Here is a 19,772-nt window from a genome sequence, read left to right on the forward strand (position 1 = left end):
ATTGCAAGAACTCTTACCTTTGGATGCTTAGGATTGAATATCTACCAAAATCCAACCAAAAATCCTCTAAATTGCCTTGGAAATTTGATGAAGAAAATCATAGAATTTGGAGATGAAAGTGGCGTGTGAGGGAGTAGAGAATGATAGGGTTTTCAAGAATGAACTCAAAATATCCCATTTATTACTTCTACTTTCCCATTTCGCCCTTAAACTTTCTATGAAATTCCATCTATGTTTCTTAGTCAATTACAATAATGCCCTCATTTTTATTAACTTCTCCATGAAATTCTATCTCTTTTCGCTCCCCACTTTTTCAACTAATTATGAGTGAAAAGACCATTTTACCCCTAATGAAATTTTAAGGCATTTTCTTCATACTTGTTCAAGATACCTTTAACAAAATTCAGCTAAGGGTATTAAGGAATACGTAAAGCTACGCACCTCAATGTGAGGGTTACAATTCTTCCCCCCTTACAAGAATTTTGTCCTCGAAATTCAAACGAACAACTCAGGGTGGTGGTTCCGCATATCTTGCTCTACCTCCCATGTTGCTTCTTTAACCTTATGATTCCTCCATAGGACTTTTACTAGTGGAATACTTTTGTTTCGGAGCTCTTTAATCTTTCTGTTTAAGATCTGTACTTATTGCTCCTCATAAACGAGACTATCTTCTAAGTCCACTTCTTCTACTTTTAGTATATGGGAAGGATCACTAACATACATTCAAAGCATTGATACATGGGAACTACTGTGCACTCTATCCATATTTTGTGGTAGCGCCAACTTGTAAGCTACCTTTTCCACTTGCTGTAACACTTCAAAGGCCCAATGTATCTAGGTGCTAGTTTTCCTTTATCACCAAACCACATTACCTGCTTGTAGGGGGAAATCTTAATGAACACTTTATCACCCACTTCAAATTCTACATCCTTTTTCTTTAAATCCATATAGCTCTTTTGTCTGTCTTGAGCTTGCTTCATTCTACGCTTGATCAACTGGACATCGTCTATCATTTTTTGAGTCATCTCTGGCCCAAGAGCTGTCTGTAACTCATCTTTCTCTCCTATCTCATCCCAATGTAATGAAGATCTACACCGTCTGCCATACAAGGCTTCATAAAGAGTCATCTTAATTGTAGACTAATAACTGTTATTATAGGCAAACTCCACTAAAGGTAACCTCTGATGCCAAGAAGTCATTCTATAATCTATACAGCATGCTCTCAACATATCCTTAGTCTGGCCATCTATCTGAGGATGATATGTTGTACTAAAGGCCAATTTGGTACCTAAGTTTCTCTGTAAACTGGTCCAGAAAGCAGACACAAATCTGGAATCTCTATCTAACATTATTGTCTTGGGCACACCATGGAGTCTAACTATCTCCTTGACATAAATTTGAGCCAGCTGCTTTGAAGTAGTCCTTTACTAGAAGAAAATGGGTTGACTTCGTTAATTTGTCTACTATCACCCATATTGCATTATCCCCCTTCAAAGCTCTTGGAAGGCCTGTAATAAAATCCATTGATATACTTTCCCATTTCCATTCAGGAATGCTGAGTGGCTGAAGCAAACCTAATGGTCTTTGGTGTTCTGCTTTCACCTGTTGACAAACCAAGCACTTAGCCACATAATCTCCAATATCTTTCTTCATACCTGGCCACCAATAACTTTTCTTTAAATCTTGATACTTCTTGGTTCCTATAGGATGAGCAGTGTATGGTGTTTCATGAGCCTTTGCAAAAATCTTCTTCTTCAACTCAACATCACGATTCTGGAAACGGAGGACACAATCTAACAGGTGAAATTTTGATATCTTGCCCTCAAGCACTTTCTGACTTATTTTCTGACACCACTCATCAACAACTTGTTTTTCTTTAATCTTTTCTAGCAAAGTAGGCTGAATTTCTGACCTGGCAAGCCTTCCCGGTATCACCTCTATCTGTTCATTTACCAGCTCTAACGATCTCCTTTACCTCATATTTAGCTCCCTTTGGGTGAAGAAGTATTTCAAGCTCTTATGATCCGTATAAATGTTGCTCTTTGCTCTATACAAATAATGCCTCCATATTTTTAGTTCAGCAGTCAACTCTAGATCATGCGTAGGGTATCTCATCTTATACTCTTTCAACTGCCAAGAAGCATAAGCTATTACCCTACCCAACTGCATCAATACTGCACCAAATCCCTAAAATGAGGATAGGAGTTGTGGTCAATCTTCTCTCTAACTCTTGACAACTGTCTTCACAAGCATCTGACCATATGAAAGGAGTCCTCTGCTTGGTAAGAGCCATAAGCGGCTTAGCTAACTGAGCAAACCCTACTACAAACTGCTTAAAGTAGCCTACTAGCCCCAAGATGTCTTTCGCTTTTGCCATTCTAGAATTTCTCTTACCTTACTTGGATCCACTGAGATACCTTCCTTTGAAACAGTATGGCCCAGGAAGATAACTTGATCCAGCCACAACTCACACTTAGAAAATTTGGCAAACAGCTTCTTATCTCTCAATCGCTGCAACACAAATCTTAGGTGTTCTTCATGCTCCTCTTTTGTCTTAGAATACACCAGGATGCCATCAATAAACACCACTATAAATCGATCAAGACTATTCTAGAACACTCGGTTCATTAAGTCCATAAAGACTGATGGGGTATTGGTTAACCCAAAAGGCATCACCACAAACTCATAATGACCATTTCTAGTTCGAAAAGCAGTCTTGGCAATATCTTGCTCTACAACTCTTACTTGGTGATAACCCAACCTCAAATCAATCTGTGAAAACACGACTACTCCTTTCAACTGATCAAACAATTCATCTATGCGAGGTAACGTGTACTTATTCTTCATTGTCACTTTATTCAACTCTCTGTAACCTATACACATCTATAAGGATCCATCTTTCTTCTTTACAAATAAAATTGGAGAACCCCAAGGAGAATAAAACCCTTGTCGAAGAGTTCCTAAAGTTGCTTTTTCAATTCCCGAAGCTCAGTTGGGGCCATTCGGTAAGGGGCTTTAGAAATTAGTGTTGTCCCTGGTGCCAGTTCAATGCTGAATTCTACTTCTCTTTCCGGAGGTAAACTTGGCAAAACTTTCAGAAATATATCTAAAAACTCTCGGACTACTAGCACAATTTGAATCTCTGGTTGTGGGACATCACTACTGTGCAGTACATGAGCAATATGCCTTGAGCACCCTTTTCTTAGCATCTTTCTAGCCTTTACACTACTAATCAACATACTAAGTTGGTGGCCCTCGTCGAAATTAAACTTATCACCATCATCAAGATTAAATCTTTCTTTCTTATTCTAGTAGTCAATCTCTACTCCAGATATCCCTAGGAAATCCATGCCCAAAATAACATCAAAATCAGGCATATCAAACACTATCAAATCCACTGGTAACTTCCTTCCATGGATCACTACAGACTGCCCTGGAAGCATCTCCTTAGTTACCACACTAACACCATCTAGTAACTCTTTCTTAATGGAATAGTTCTCGGCTTTTTATTCTGCCAAACCCACATGTTTTTCTTGGGTTGAAATCTTTTCTTATTTCTCACCTCTCTATTATTGGGGTATCAGCTTTAACAGTGTTGTCGTACGCTCCATGGACCTAAACTACTTTTCTGCCACTATAGGGTCTGTCGTACCCTTGAATGCTGACAATTACGGATCCTCACTTCATCGAGGATAGGGGAAGTAAATTCTGACGGGTTGGAAGGTTCACCCGTACTCATTGCCTTCTTACTACCTGCTCGAGTTCTACGTCTCATCTGCATAACACCAACACTTTTAATCAACACAATGAACTCATCTACTACAAGTAAAGAAAGAAATAACTTACAGCGGTTGGCTACGGAGCATTAATGCGGTGGGAGAGGCATGTTGTCAAATCCAAAAATCTTTGCTCTGATACCAAAAATATAATGATTCTCTCTCTAGCTAGTATACTCGTAAAATAAACAGTAAAACTCTGTAAATATATATATTACAAAAATATACATGTAGATGAGTATTAAATAATGGGCCCAATTTTTCTTTATGTATACAAAACTATACATAGTGTAAATAAATTTCTCAAGAAGCTTGACAGTGTTGCCTGACCCTTCTGCATCTTGACATTCCAAGCGACCGCATCTCATCTACTACCTGCAAAAACATTGAAAACAATAAGGTGAGCACTAATTGCTCAGTAAGTAAACCCGCTATGCTACCCTTCTATCTCCATTGCTCATATTCTGAATTCTTTCCTTACATCACACTTCTCTCTTCTTCTCTGTTTTTTTCTATTCTTTCTCTATTCTTTTTCTGTTCTATCTCTCTATTCTTTCTCTATTCTTTTTCTGTTCTATCTCTCTGTTCTTTCTCTATTCTTTTTCTGTTCTATCTCTCTGTTCTTTCTCTATTCTTGTTTCTCACTTACTAGCATGTAAGCACAATTGGAGAAACTAATTCTGAATAATATGAATACCATGATGCATGTGCATAAATGCATAAAGAACGCAATTTCTTTTCTTTTTTCTATTTCTCTTCTTTCTTTCTATTATGTTCTTTCTTTCTATGTTCTATTCTTTCTTTCTTTCTATGCCAATCGAACTCGGTTGAGGCATGGATTCAGAACCCTGGCCATGTCCTCATCTACATGCACTTGTATCAGACTGTACAACTCTTCTTTCTGATTCTGAGGCCGCTCACTAAAGGCAATGTGCATGTAAGTAAATTATGTTGGTACAGTTCTCATCCACATACACTTCTAACAAACTGTACACTTACTTCTTTCTGATTCTGAGGCCGCTCACTAAAGGCGGTGTGTATATGGGACTCTTCTTCTCTGTCACTCACGGGTTCCCCATTGCAACAACCTTCTCTTCTCTTATCTTTTTACAATTAATTATTTTCTTTCTTTTTGTTTATTCTTTACTATTCTCATCCATGTGTATGTGCATGGAACTATACTTATTCTTTGCTATTCTTTCTAAGTGCAAATGTGAGAATGTATTATTGTAACACCTTACTTGAGGTACGTAGCTAACGTTTATTGTTTTGCTCTTAATTGAGTTGGTATATCGTTCATATTGTTTGGCTGGCCCTTAGTTGAATGGATGTATTGGTTTGGTTGAGTGGTTTCCTTGAAATTGTAAAGACTTGGCAAAATTTTGGTGTTCCAGACTTCGCCGCGGTGACGAGGATCTATAACCAAAGAGGTAGGTTCTGTAATTTTTCACTGGGGCGAAGAAAGAGTCTTCGCCGCGGTGAAGAGCCGAACAAAATGTGTATTGAGGTTTCTAGAAAATTCTTTCATAGGGGAAAATGACCTTTCTACCCTTAGTTAGCAAGAAAAGTTGTGAGTAGAATGTAAGAGAATTTTATGGAGAATATGTAATAGTGGGGGTGTGATTGTAAGGATTGAAAGGACAAAGATGGAATTTTGAAGAAAGAGCATGGGCAATATGGGGATAAATGATTATATTTTGAGCGAAAAAGGGTTGAAGCTTAGTAAACCCTTCAGTCATTCTTCTTCCACCGCCTCTTCCATTCTCCATTTCCTCTCAACTCTTCTTTCACTCTTTCAAGGATTTTTTAGGGGTTTTTAGTTGGATCTTGGTAGAGAATCAATCGAGGCATCCTAAGGTAAGGATTCTTGCTTTAATGTGAAGTTTTGCATATATTTGTACATTGAAGGCTTATGGTTTAATTATGTAAAGTTGTAGAGAAGAGACAAGCATTTAAAGGAAAGGAAAGTGCAAGTGTGATCTCTCCATTGCAAGGTAAGTAAATCCTAACCCAAGTTGAGATTTGAGAACTATCTTGAGTAGAGATTGAATAGAAATTATGTATGCATGTTATATGTTATGTTATTGAGAATTGAGAGGGAGATGAATAATTGCTTTATGTTGTTAAATGCACTTCAATGAATGTAGTTTGAGATGAAATTGGAGGAGATTGAGAAATTTTTTTGGAAGTGTTATTTTATGACAGGAAATTTAGCCTTGTGAGGGAGTTTCCTCCCATTTTGGATGGTTCAAGAGAGGGATAGAACCATAGATAAAGTAGAGTGTATGTATGCACACTAGATGTTTAATGAAATGCCATGAGTAGTAAACCTTAATTCTTGTAACATGGCATGTTGGCATTTCATGAGTGTATTAATGGAGAAGAGTAATTGTGCATTGAGAAGTGGTGTGAGAAAGAGTAGAGAACTATGTGTATGAACTACTCTAGGAGTAGAGAGAATGAGGAAATACTAAAAAACGAGTTGGTGCTTTGTGATCTCCACCCGGTAGATACTCAAACAGGTTGGCGCTTTGTGATCTCCACCCGAAAGTTATGAAAAGCGGGTTGGTGCTTTGTGATCTCCACCCGAACGTCACGAAGAGTGGGTTGGTGTTGTGTGATCTCCACCCGGCCGTGCCTCCGGTAAGATGAGGCCGTGACATATAAGCAGAAATTAAGTAAGAAAACTGTGTGAAAGGGAAAATAAATGAGATGAGAAAAATGTAAAGAAAGAATTAAGAGAAAGAGTTACAAGGGCGGTTGAGTAGAGGATTTACTTACTGAGCATTATTTTGTGCTCACCCATTGTCTTATTTGTGGATGCAGGATCTAGGTGAGAATGTGGTTGGACGGGTGTCAGCAAGCGAGGGGAAATAGCTACACTGTCTGCTGTTTTAATGGCATTTTGTAAATGATGTTCTATTTTGTATAAAGAATGTTTATATGTAATAAAAGAAAATTTTAGGCCTATTTACTTTTGCTAATATACATGTATTCTACTTGATATATTTCTATGAGTACTCTAGTATAAAGCAGTCATTATAATTATGGCATATAAAAATATCATTAGAGAACTAGTATTTTCTACCAACAACATTCCCATACTTGAAATCAATCATTGATTATTAGACTAAAAAATATTTTGAGGTAGTCATTCTACACAGGTCATATTCAAGAAGGCATATCTCAAGTTATAAACATCGGATTTCTACGATCTTGGTCTCGTTTTAAAGCTTGGAGATAGGGCTACAACTTTTATGTTTAGGTCTCAATCCAGTTCAATCAGTAAGATGCTCAACAATCACTCAGAAGGTCATAGCTGTGATAGGGCAACCATGGTAACATGTTTTCTCTTAGGATTTTCATCAAACAAATTGCATGCATAGTCAAACTCTATTTGGCTACACTTCTACTTCTTTCTCAAGCCACCAATATTTGGAGCAAAACTCCATTAAATCAACACTAAACCTGGTCAGGAAACTACACTCCATAAAGTCTACTCAAACTCTTTCTAAATTCAACCAAACTTCCATCAATCACTATATAGGCAAAGTCTACGTTCTCATGGTTGAATTTTAATAATCATCAAGTATCAATCTCATCAAAACTTCTCAAAAACATAAGCATATACATACACATACAAATCTCTACAAACTTACTTAAATCAAACTTAGGGTTGGATTTACTTACCTTGATCTTGGTTAGTTCCACACTAGAAACTCTTTCTTTGGGTAGATCTCCTCTTCTTCTTAAACCCTAAGCATATAACTATAAGAATTCAACACTTTAAAAATTAATCTCACATTATATTGCAAGTACTCTTTCCTTTGGATGCTTTGGATTGAATTTCTACCAAAATCCAACCAAAAATCCTCTAAATTGCCTTGGAAATTTGATGAAGAAAATGAGGGAATTTGGAGATGAAAGTGGCGTGTGAGGGAGTAGAGAATGATAGGGTTTTCAAGAATGAACTCAAAATATCCCATTTATTGCTTCTACTTTCCCATTTCGCACTTGCACTTTCTATGAAATTCCATCTATGTTTCTTAGTCAATTACAATAATGCCCTCATTTTTATTAACTTCTCCATGAAATTCTATCTCTTTTCACTCCCCACTTTTTCAACTAATTATGAGTGAAAATACCATTTTACCCCTAATGAAATTTTAAGGCATTTTCTTCGCACTTATTCAAGATACCTTTAACAAAATTCAACTAAGGGTATTAAGGAATACGTAAAGCTATGCACCTTGATGTGGCGTTACAGTTCATATTGAAGTTCATTATGAACGATGCATGAGAGTCAGGCAAGGATTGCATAATTAAATCCACTTGCAATTCTGCATCCAACTCAAACCCTAAAGTCTTAAGCCTCTCCATGTGCTCTATCATTTTGAGCACATGAGAGCCAACTTGGGCTCCCTCAGTCAAGCGACTTCCAAACAGTGCATTTGACACCTTTTACCTCTCATGTTGAGCATTCCCTTCGTCAAGCTCCTTGAGTGTAGATTAATGGCAGCAACGTCCATATTCTCATGCTGCTTTTGCAGCATTGGTGTCATCAATGCTAACATCAAGCATTGAACGCCATCAACATCATCAAGGAACTTTTGATAAGTATCCTTTACTTTCTAAGTGGCATCAGGATCAGGCTCATCCATGTATGGCTTATCAAGGATATACAGTTTCTTTTCAAACTTAAGTATAATCTGAAGATTGCAATACCGGTCTGAGAAATCAGATCTATCCAACCTGTTTTCTTTCTCGATTATCGGTCGTAGGTTCATAATGCTCATTTTTAAGTGCATCTACAATACAGAAAAGTAAAGTCAATATAATGTTTATTATTTCTTAATATGGTCTTTTATTAAAAAAAACACTCCCATTATTTTCCTCAAGCCAATAGCCCTCACTATTAACTTGGGAAAGCCCGTTGGCTTTCCTAGTGGGTTGAGATCCCATTTGGCCCAATTCAAACCTTTGCTATGGCGAACAAGCCAAAATGGGTTGATTAGGTGGACCAACAAACTTAATCCACATCAGTTGATAGCTCCCACTACCGACCTCAAATGTGAAGTAAGCTAACAAGCCAATCACACGATCCAAAGGCCTAGCCATCGTCCTCAAGTGTGATTCTCAGTATCATTAGAGTGGACACTACATGTCGCCACGTACACTCAACATGTGTACTTCTCTACTATGCCTATGACATGTTTATCAACCTTCGCTATGGTGAACAAGCAAAACTGTCATTTTAAGTCAACCTATCATCATTAAGGAAAACTCCAATGAATTTTAACCTCCCATTGGTAGAAGTGTACCCTTCGTTGTAGCGAACAAGGTTCCGAAGAACAATGGTTTGATTAAAACCATGGTGATGGAAGGCATACGTGACTTAATATATCTTAGTTGAGGGTTTTTATTTAATGTCTCACCAAATTATTATCTTTGTTAGAATGACATTGTTTGGCATGTTATTGAACATTCAACCTTAGTATGCATTCTAAACAAAAAATTAAACATGTCAGTACATGGCCCACTAAAACCGATTTCCTTGAGCCTAGAGGAATCGGTAGGTCAAACTAGGGTTTAAAAGTAAATCTTGGGTCTTCAAGTTATTCCTCTTCATAGCTCCTTTGTTTCTTCTTCACGATCATTATAGAGTATTTTATAATAAAAATCCTATTGTAATTTACATCAATAAAATACAAATCTCACGTTACATACGAGGGGAGTAAGATGAGGAGAAGAAATACATGGAGATTTAAGAGAGAGAGAGAGAGGTAGGACACGTAGGTCCTATTTGTTTATAAAAATTACAAACAAACCCAATAAACAATAAACAATAAACAATAGGTCTAAGGCTCATGTACCAGCACCATGCAATTATCAAATAAAAACATTGCATACATTAAAAAACAATCAATTTTTAAATTGGGTGGGGTGAATTATCAAGTTTCCATCTTAAATGTGCAGAATAAATACTGGTTTTAAAGGTTCAAAAAAATGCAATTTAGCCCCTATTTGAAAAACGGAAGGCAAAAATGGAACAGTAGGTTTCTTGCCGCAGCGAAGAAATTCTTTGCCCCGGTGAAGTTCGTGCACACATGGTTACTGCGGCGAAGTTTTATTTTGCCGCGGCGATTGTGAACTTCCAGAGAGCTTTATGCCGCGGCGAAGTGTAATTTCGCCGCGACTAATGTTGCAAAATAGTGAATCAGGCACAGTAACGTCTTTTGCAATTTTTCACATAATGACACAAATCGAATGCTTAAACATTCGACCAGGATACCAACCAACCAATAAACATTCAATCAACACATTATTTCATCAATTGATTAATTAAGACATTCAACATACAAAATTTTTCCAGATTTAAAAAACACTTCCGATCATACAATAATATGTTATCAAACAAATATACATTTTATCAAACTTCAATTAAACAATATAATCTAATACCCGAAGCTCTGATACAACTGTAAGTAATTAATCTACCATACACAGCGGGAAATAAAAATTCAATCGGTAAATCAATTACCTTTCTTTGCCTAGATCCGAGTATAAATTATACCGTTTACATGTTTATAAACAAAAATCTATATAAAATAAATCCATTCAAGGATTAGAATACTTACGTACGTTTGGAGGCTCCTTCGAATATCTCTGATTTCAGACAGGAACACTGTCCATGGTTACTGTTCACTGTCTACTATTCACATGATTTTTCGCCAATCGATCCAAAGTAGAATCGCACTCACGGAAGTTCGCACGAAGATAATCCGAAGAACTGTTGATTATTTTGCTAGAACAATAAAGAGCTTCAAGAATCAAGAAAGAAGAACAAGAAATGTTTTCTTCTTGAGAGAGAAAGAGAGATAGGGTGGCTAGGGTTTTAATTGAATGAATAATTCCCCTTTGTTTTAATTCTAAGTTGCACTTATATAGTACAACAATTAAAACCCTATTCCACTTAGGAATAGACATAGGCTCCAACCCTAGTGTAATACTTTCTCTCTCTCTAGCTAGTATACTCATAAAATAACAGTAAAACTCACTAAATATATATATATAAGAAAATATATATGTAGATGAGTATAAAATAATGGGCCGATATCTAATTTTTCTTTATATACAAATCTTTACATAATATAATATAGTCACAAAACAACTCAACAGTGTTGCCAAACTCTTCCGCTTCTTGACGTTCCAAGCGACCGCAAACTCATCTACTACCTGTAAAATCATCAAAAACAATGGGGTGGGCACTAATTGCTCAGTAAGTAAACTCGCTATGCTACTCTTCTCTCTCCGTTGCTTAAATTCTGAATTTCTTTCCTTACATCACACCTCTCAATTCTACTTTGTTCTTACTCTGTTCTTTCTCTGTTCATTCTCTATTTCTAATTTCTCACTACTCATGATAGTAGGCATGGTATCATGCATAGGTATGATGCAAATGCACAAATGCATAGGATGTGCATTTTCTTTTCTGTTTTTCTATTTTCTTATTCTGTTTTCTGTTTCTTTTCTCTGTATTTCTTTCTATGCTTCCTTTCTTTCTATTCTTTCTTTCTTTTCTATTCTTTCTTTCTTTCTTTCTTTTCTATTCTTTCTTTCTATTCTTTCTTTCTTTTCTATTCTTTCCATTCTTTCCATTCTTTTCTTTCTTTTCTTTCTTTTCTATTCTTTCTATTCTTTCTTTCTTTCTATTCTGTTCTTTTTTTTTTTTTTTTTTTCTTTCTATTCTTTCTTTCTTGCCAATCGGACTTGGTTGAAGCATGGATTCGGAACCCTGGCCATGTGAGTGTATTCTCTAATTCTGGGTACAGTCCTCATTCACATGCACTTCTAACGGATTGTACAATTCTTCTTTCTAATTCTGAGGCTGCTCACTAAAGGCGGCGTGCATACGGGGCAATGTCATTCACGGGTTCTCTATCGCAACAACCTTCTCTTCTTTTATCTTTTTACACTTCTTTAAATAAAATTTCAGATTTGAATTATTCTTTAATATCTCTCTTTGCTCTTTAATATTCTTTAATGCTCTTATGAGTATGTATGCATGTAGATGGGCTCATGCTTATTATTCTTTCTAGATTCACATGTTTGGATGCAATAATGCAATATGGAATGTTAACATGTCATTCTCTACCATCTACAAACTCATCTCAAGATAACAAATAATCATACTCATACATGAACTTCTCTTTGACATTTCATCAAACAATTTATATGCACACATCAACTCTAATTTGGCCACACTTCTACCTCTCTTCTAAGCCACCAAGATTTGGAATAAAACACACCAAGATTAACGTCAAACCTGTCCAAGATTCACACTCCATAAATTCTAACCATCATTCAACATCCATTCCATCAACAATTTTTCATATATAAGCACATACATGCATGAAAGAAATTCTCTTCACAATATTACTCCAATCATGACTAGGGTTGGATTTACTTACCTTAGATGTGAGCAATCCAACACTTTAGTAGTCTTTCTTGATCCAACTCTCTTTTTCATAAATCCTATGAACACAAATCATAAGAATTTAACACTTAAAAAATTAAATCTCATATCTTAGTGCAAGGATCTTATCTAAGGATGCTTGGGATTGAAATTCCACTAAAAATAAACCAAGATCTATGAATTTCCTTGAAAAATGAGTGAAGAAATTTGAGAGAACTTGGGTGGAAGGTGGCGTGAATGGAAGAGAAGAAATGGCTAGGGTTTCATTCTTCAACTCTTAATATAACAAAATATTACCTATAGTTTCCCATTTTACCCTTGCACTTTCTATGAAATTCCATCTATGTCCCTTAGTCAATTAACATAATGCCCTCGTTTTTATTGCATTTGCCATGAAATTCTATCTCTTTTCACTCCCCACTTTTTCAACTAATTATGTGAAAAAAGACCATTTTACCCGTAATAGAATTTTAGGGAATTTTCTTCACACTTGTTCAAGATAACTTTAAAAAAAATTCAACTATGGGTATTAGGGCATAAGTAAAGCTATGTACCTCGATGTGGGCGTTACAATTCTCTCTCTCCCCCCCCCCCTTGTTTCAGAGCTCTTTAACCTTTTTGTCTAAGATCTATACTGGTTGCTCCTCAGAAATGAGATTCTCTTCGAAGTCCACTTCTTCTACTTTTAGTATATAGGAGGGATCACTGACATATCTGTTAGGAAAAGATCCAATTACGCAGCAGAAAACAGGAATATTTAACAATATGGATCATTCCATAGAACCAAGATCAGGGCACAAATTTACAGTTTATATCAAGATAAGAATCTGCAGAAAATTAGTTTAGAGTTTAAGAAATCATACGCACGTTTGGAGGCTCCTCCAACTTTGTCTCTGAATGTATTTTGCTACCGACCCAAGTGTAGGATTGAACTGATGTAGTCCACACGAAGATAATCGTAAGCAACTAAAGAGGGATTTGTTAGATCCTCTTTAGCCTTAAGAAACAAGAAAGAAAAATCAAAGAATACTTTGATTCTAAGCAAAAAGAAATCTAGCGTGGGAGAGTGTTTCTGGGGTTGGAAAGTAATCTTTCAATGGGTGAAATGAAATAATGAAAAATCGCACTCTCTCTCAATTAAACCTTTTCTTTTATAGTGCAAGTTTAATTGTCCTATTCCCTTATGAAATAGTCTTGGGCTCCAACCCAAACACTCCTTGTTTCCAAACACTCTCATTTAGATATTTTAATTTTGTTTATTATTATTTCAATTAAAATCAATTAATATATATTTAATATATTAACATTTAACAATAATGATAATTTATTTAAATATATGCGAACACATATTTAAATGTAATCTCACTTATTTAATTTTTCTAAAAAATTAAATAAAGGCTACGACCTCAACAAATTTAATTGCACTGTGAAATTACCAAAATACCCTTTCGCCTAAAAAGACGAAGACACCCTTCTTTCTTCTGGCTCTTAAATTATCTACTATATGTGTGACCCATAGGCTCCTCATCTTACCAGCAGTGTGTAGTATCGTGATTAACACCAATTAATCGTCTCACTAAACACATACCAAGATTGGCCCCTAGCAAGGCATCATGGCCACCTGATAGATTCGGATTCAGCAAAGCAGCTACCTGTCAATGATATGGTTACCGTACAATTCGATCCTTTCATCATCCGTTATCTTGACGAGACCGAGGCATAGAAATAGTGTCAACCTTCGATTACTCTCGATATTGTGTATTCAATTACTAGACCAATGACGTGTATTATAAACTGGATAAAGCAACAACTCAATCCCACTGTGGCCACAGTTTTAGTGTCATTGCCATTTACTGAATTGCGCCACGAGATAACTTCTCCCATACCCGGGAGTGATGAATCCTCTGTCTAACCACCATAGTCTTGATACACTCCTTGATGTAGCCAATCCCCATCGTATTGACAACTCTGAATAAAACTGCATTAGGTTAGTGTCAAACTACACCAATCGGTGTACAAGGCACTCCGGTGATCTCAAGTCTAAGGATCACATGCACCACCATTCGTTAGAGGATTTGTTCCATAGACACTGGGGTTATCCTCCATATGGAATCCTCTGGTGGGTCAGTCTAGTGAACTTGCCTATAGCATGCACCCATGTGTTGCACCAGGTTGTCACCAAACAACCTTGACAAGTGAGATTAGTCACTGCCTTTCAATAGGGTCATTCAACACAATGATAGCCTTACCGTATTATCTGTGACCCTACTTCAGAATAATACTCGGGCTACGGATGTTTCTAGAATGGCAACCATATGTGCTCATAGGGTTCTCACTATCAAGATTTGAGATACTTGATACCCTTGTCATGGTTTTAACATTCTAAGAACATATATCAATACATACAATGATGATTTACGCAACATAGAACAAAATGCCTTTTATTGATTAATGAACATTATTACAAAGAGTCAATTCTACAATAATTGATTAGCTCTAGGGCACCTACTCTAACAATCTCCCACTTGCACTATAGCCAATCATTCATGCACTCAACATTGAATGACCCAAGTCCCCATCATGCTTTTGCTACAACAGAAACTTCAATAGGGGGATAGTAAGTATTCTGCAAATCTGCACATTCCCTTTCTGATCGATCTCTTAGATTAGATTGATTTAATTAAGTTTGTGTTTGGATTACTGGTGAGACTGTGATTCCTCAGGCACAACAATGGCTCCATTGTTATCGCAGTAGAACTATACTGGATCAGCAATGCTTGAAACCACATCAAGTTCAGTAATGAACTTCTTAATCCAAACCGCCGACACGACTGCATTAAATAATGCGATATGCTTAGCATCAATTGTAGAATTTGCTACAGTACACCGGTTTGAGCTCTTACAACTCACTGCAGCTATATTGAGATAAAACATTCAATCCCTGATTGCGATCGATAATCATCTTTGTCTATTTGGAAACTAACATCACTGTATCCTCTTACAGTGAGCTCATCTTCCCCTCCATAAACCAAGAACATATCTTTAGTGCCCTTTAGGTACTTAAGAATATTCTTGACAGCCATCCAGTAACTCTTACTTGGATCCGATTGATATCTACTACAAGTGCTCAAAGCACATGAGACATCAATCCGAGTACATAGCATGGCATACATGATGGATTCAATTGCTGATGCATATGGGATCCTCTTCATCCTATCTCTCTCATCTTGTGTTCTAGGGCACAATTCCTTAGAGAGATAAACACCATGTGACATCAGAAGAAATCCCTTCCTAGATTCTTCCATATTGAATCTTTTTAGTACTATGTCAATATATGCACTTTGACTTAGGCCAAACAACCTACGCGATCTATCATGATAGATCTTTATTCCAAGGATGTAGGCTGTTTCCCCTAAGTCCTTCATGGAGAAGCACTTTGGATAACCAAGTCTTTACTGACTGCAAGTTCGGTATATCATTTCCTGATTGGAAGTATGTCATTGACATATAACACTAGGAATGCCCTTGCGCTCCCACTCACTTTCTTGTAAACACAAGGCTCATCTTTGTTCTTGATAAAACCGAATTCTTTTATGGCTTCATCAAAACGAATGTTCCAGCTCCTTCAAGCTTGCTTGAGTCCATATATGGATCTCTGCAACTTGCATACCCTATCATCTTTCCCATCAAGAACAAAACCATCGGGTTGTGTCATATACACATCCTCGTCAAGTTTTCGTTCAGGAAAGCTGTTTTGACATCCATTTGCCAAATCTCATAGTCATGATATGCAGCAATCGCAAGCATAATCTGGATGGATTTAATCATGGCAACCGGTGAAAAGGTTTCTTCATAGTCAATACCATGAATTTGTTTGAAACCTTTGGCAACTAGTCGTGCTTTATAAGTATGCACCTTGCCATCCATGTCAGTCTTCTTCTTGAAGACCCATTTACACCCTATGGGTTTTACCCCTTCAGGTGGTTCTATCAGAGACCATACTTGGTTCTGGTACATGTAGTCCATCTCAGATTTCATGGCTTCAAGCCATTTAATGGAATCTGGATCCGATATAGCGTCTTCGTAAGTTCTGGGTTCATCGTCTTGGTAGACCAGTACTTCACCATGTTGAGTCACGAGATAACTGTATCTCTCGGGTTCATGGCATACTCTCCCAGATCTACGTAGCTCTTATGCTACCTGAGGTGGTTTACTTTGATCCATAGTTTGTGGAGTAACCTTCTCTCGCTGTTTAACCACTTCTTGTGGCACATCATCTTGTCCTTTGTCTAGTATAATTTGTGGTTCTAGAACTTCATCGAGTTCTACTTTTCTCCCACTAGTACTTCTTAGAAAAATTCCTTTTCTAGGAAGACACCAGAATGAGCAACAAAAATTTTGCGCTCTTTTGGGTGGTAGAAATAGTATCCTTTGGTCTCCTTTGGATACCCCACAAATATACATGTACAGGATTTTGGGCCCAGCTTGTTCGAATTCAATTTCTTAACATAAGCTTCGCAACCCCAAATCCTTAGATAAGACAAGTTAGGCTTTCGCCCACTCCATAGTTCATATGGAGTCTTATCTATAGACTTTGATGGCACATGGTTCATAACGTCAGTCGTAGTCTCTAGGGCATAACCCCAGAATGATGCAGACAGATCACTAAAACTCATCATGGACCTAACCATGTCAAGTAAGGTCCTATTCCTCCTTTCTGACACTTCATTGTGTTGGGACATATACGAAGGGTGAGTTGTGATACTATCCCACATTCCTTTAGGTATGTTTAGCTTAACTTGCCAAAGTTGGCATAGTTGTCATTTTGAGATTATCCTTATTGTCTTTCTTAAGAACATATTATTATGAAACAATTCCATAAAGAATATTATTTACACTCAAGGACAATAATCCATTAGTAAACCAATACTTTCATTTGTCCTAAGTGGACACAGAAATATAATTTCTAGAAACTGAAGAAAAATCATCATAATCCACGAGTTCTAAGAAACAAGCCCATCGGCAAAATCAGACAATAAGATCCTATAGCAAATGCAGCACGACTTGCTTCATTTTCAACTAGTAGGTCCACCTCTCCCTCAGCTAGCAATCCACTATGTCATAGTCCTTACACATCAATCAAATGTGAGAACCACATCTTGTGCTAATAACCCAAGATGTTAACAAGATAAGTTGATCTCAAAAACTTACCTGACGAAGAAGTAACGTTCTTCCTCCCTCTTGCTAGGAAGGCCTTACAATGTTTCCTCCAGTGGCTAGGATTCCCACAGTGAGGACAAACGCCTTTCCTTTCTACATTAGTTCTTTCCAATGACTTCTGAGCCCTTTCCTTTTTACTTGAGCTGGCTTCAACCAACGTCAATGTTTCTGACATTTTCATGCCTAACTTAGTGGCCTACAACAAATCCAGAAGCTCAGAAAGGGTGTTCTTCTTATCTTCCTCAATGAAGTCATAGACAATTTGAGAATAAGAATCTGGCAAAGACTGTAATATTAGGTTTATCGTTAAACCTTCATTAAGTCCACATCCCAAAATCTTAAGCTTGTTCATATACTCGGTCAACTTGAGTATATGATCGCCAATTTTGGTACCCTCTTCCATCCTACATCTAAATAACGACCGAGACACCATATGCTTCTCATTTCTATGAAGAAAATGAAGAATAAAAGCTAAATCCATTTTTTGGCACTACTGTCGTAGTAATGGTGCCATTGATGCAAGTACAACGTATCTTGTCATTTCTGCTTTCGCATCATGTGTATGCTTCACATATACATACCCAGTCTCATGGATAGAACTATCAGTAGGCTCTGGTGACAAAGCCTGCTCAATGGTGTATAATCTATCGCTTGACTAAAGTATATTGTTTATACTTCTATACCAGTCAACAAAATTTTCACCATTCCATTTCTCTCCCAGTTCGATGATTTGTCGTAGTGCTGTTGGGATCATTTTGCTGAATTTTAAGTGAATATACAAGTGTAGAATAAGTAACCGTTGTTACCATGTTCATTATTATTTAATATGGTCTTTTATTAAACGATGCTCCCACTATTTTACTCAATCAATAGCCCTCACTATTAACTCGGGAAAGCCTGTTGACTTTCCTAGTGGATCGAGATCCTATCCTTCCCATTTCAAACCTTCACTTTGGCGAACAAGCCAAAATGAGTTGATTAGGTAGGCCAATAAACTTAATCCACACCAGTCGATAGCTCCTACTATCAACCTCAAATGTGAAAAAGCCAACAAGCCAATCACACAATCCAATGGCCCCAACCATCGTCCTCAAGTGTGATTCTCAGTATCAGTAGAATGGACACTACATGTCACCACGTACACACAATATGTGTATTGCTCTACTATGCCTATAACACGTTTATCAACCTTCGCTTTGGCGAACAAGCAAAACCGTTATTTTAAGTCGACCCATCACCATTAAGAAAAACTCCAATGCTTTTTAACCTCCCACTGGTAGAAGTGTACCCTTTGCTTTGGCGAACAAGGTTTCGACGAACAGTAGTTTGATTAAAACCATGGTGATGGAAGGCTTACGTGACTTAATGTACTTTAATTAAGGGTTTGTTATTTAATGTCTCACTAGATTATTATCTTTGTTAGAATGACATTGTTTGGCATGTTATTGAACATTCAACCTTAGCATGCATTCTAAACATAATATTAAAACATGCCGGTACATGGCCCAACTAAAAACCGATTTCCTTGAGCCTAGAGGAATCCATAGGTCACCTAAGGGTCCTGTAGTAAAATCTTGAGTCTTCAAGTATGGTCGTCCTTTCCTTGATCTGTCTTCAAGTACATTACAAAAATATCATACTAAATTTACAATAAAATTAATCTCAAACTAATTTTACATCAACAAATTTAGAAACCTCGATTTGCATTCGAGGGGATTGAGATGAGAAGAGAATGTACATCGAGAAGGGGAGAAAGACAGGACACGCATGCCTTATTTAATAAATTACAATCATACATACCCAAAAATTTTAAAACATTCACCATAGGTCTAAGGCTCATGTACCGGGCACCATGCAATATACAAACAAGTACATAGCATACATTTCAAAAACAATCAATTTTTTTAAATTGGTGGGTTAATTATTAATTACCCCCTTACAATTTACAAATATACGTTTGGTCTAAAAGTTTTGAAACTTTACAATCTAGCCCCTGCACACTCAGAAGTGCACTCGCTGCGGTGATGAGTTATATCGCTGTAGCGTGCGATGATTAACTTGACGCTCACCCTCATCGTGCGATCGCCGCGGCGATGGGTTATATCGTTGTGGTGAGAATTGATTTCGTACAACGTTCGTTCTAAGGACGATCGTCGTGGCGAGTGCTGATTTTGCAATGAGCGTGAAAGCCAAACACGCACATCGTGACGATGGGTTATATCACCACGGCGAGTGTACACTGATCTGTAGCTCTGAATCAGTTCAACCAGTCACCAAAAACACACCAAACGGATTTTGCA

This window comes from Pistacia vera, unplaced genomic scaffold (assembly GCF_008641045.1).
Source record: "Pistacia vera cultivar Batoury unplaced genomic scaffold, PisVer_v2 Contig524, whole genome shotgun sequence".
NCBI classification, from domain to species: Eukaryota; Viridiplantae; Streptophyta; class Magnoliopsida; order Sapindales; family Anacardiaceae; genus Pistacia; species Pistacia vera.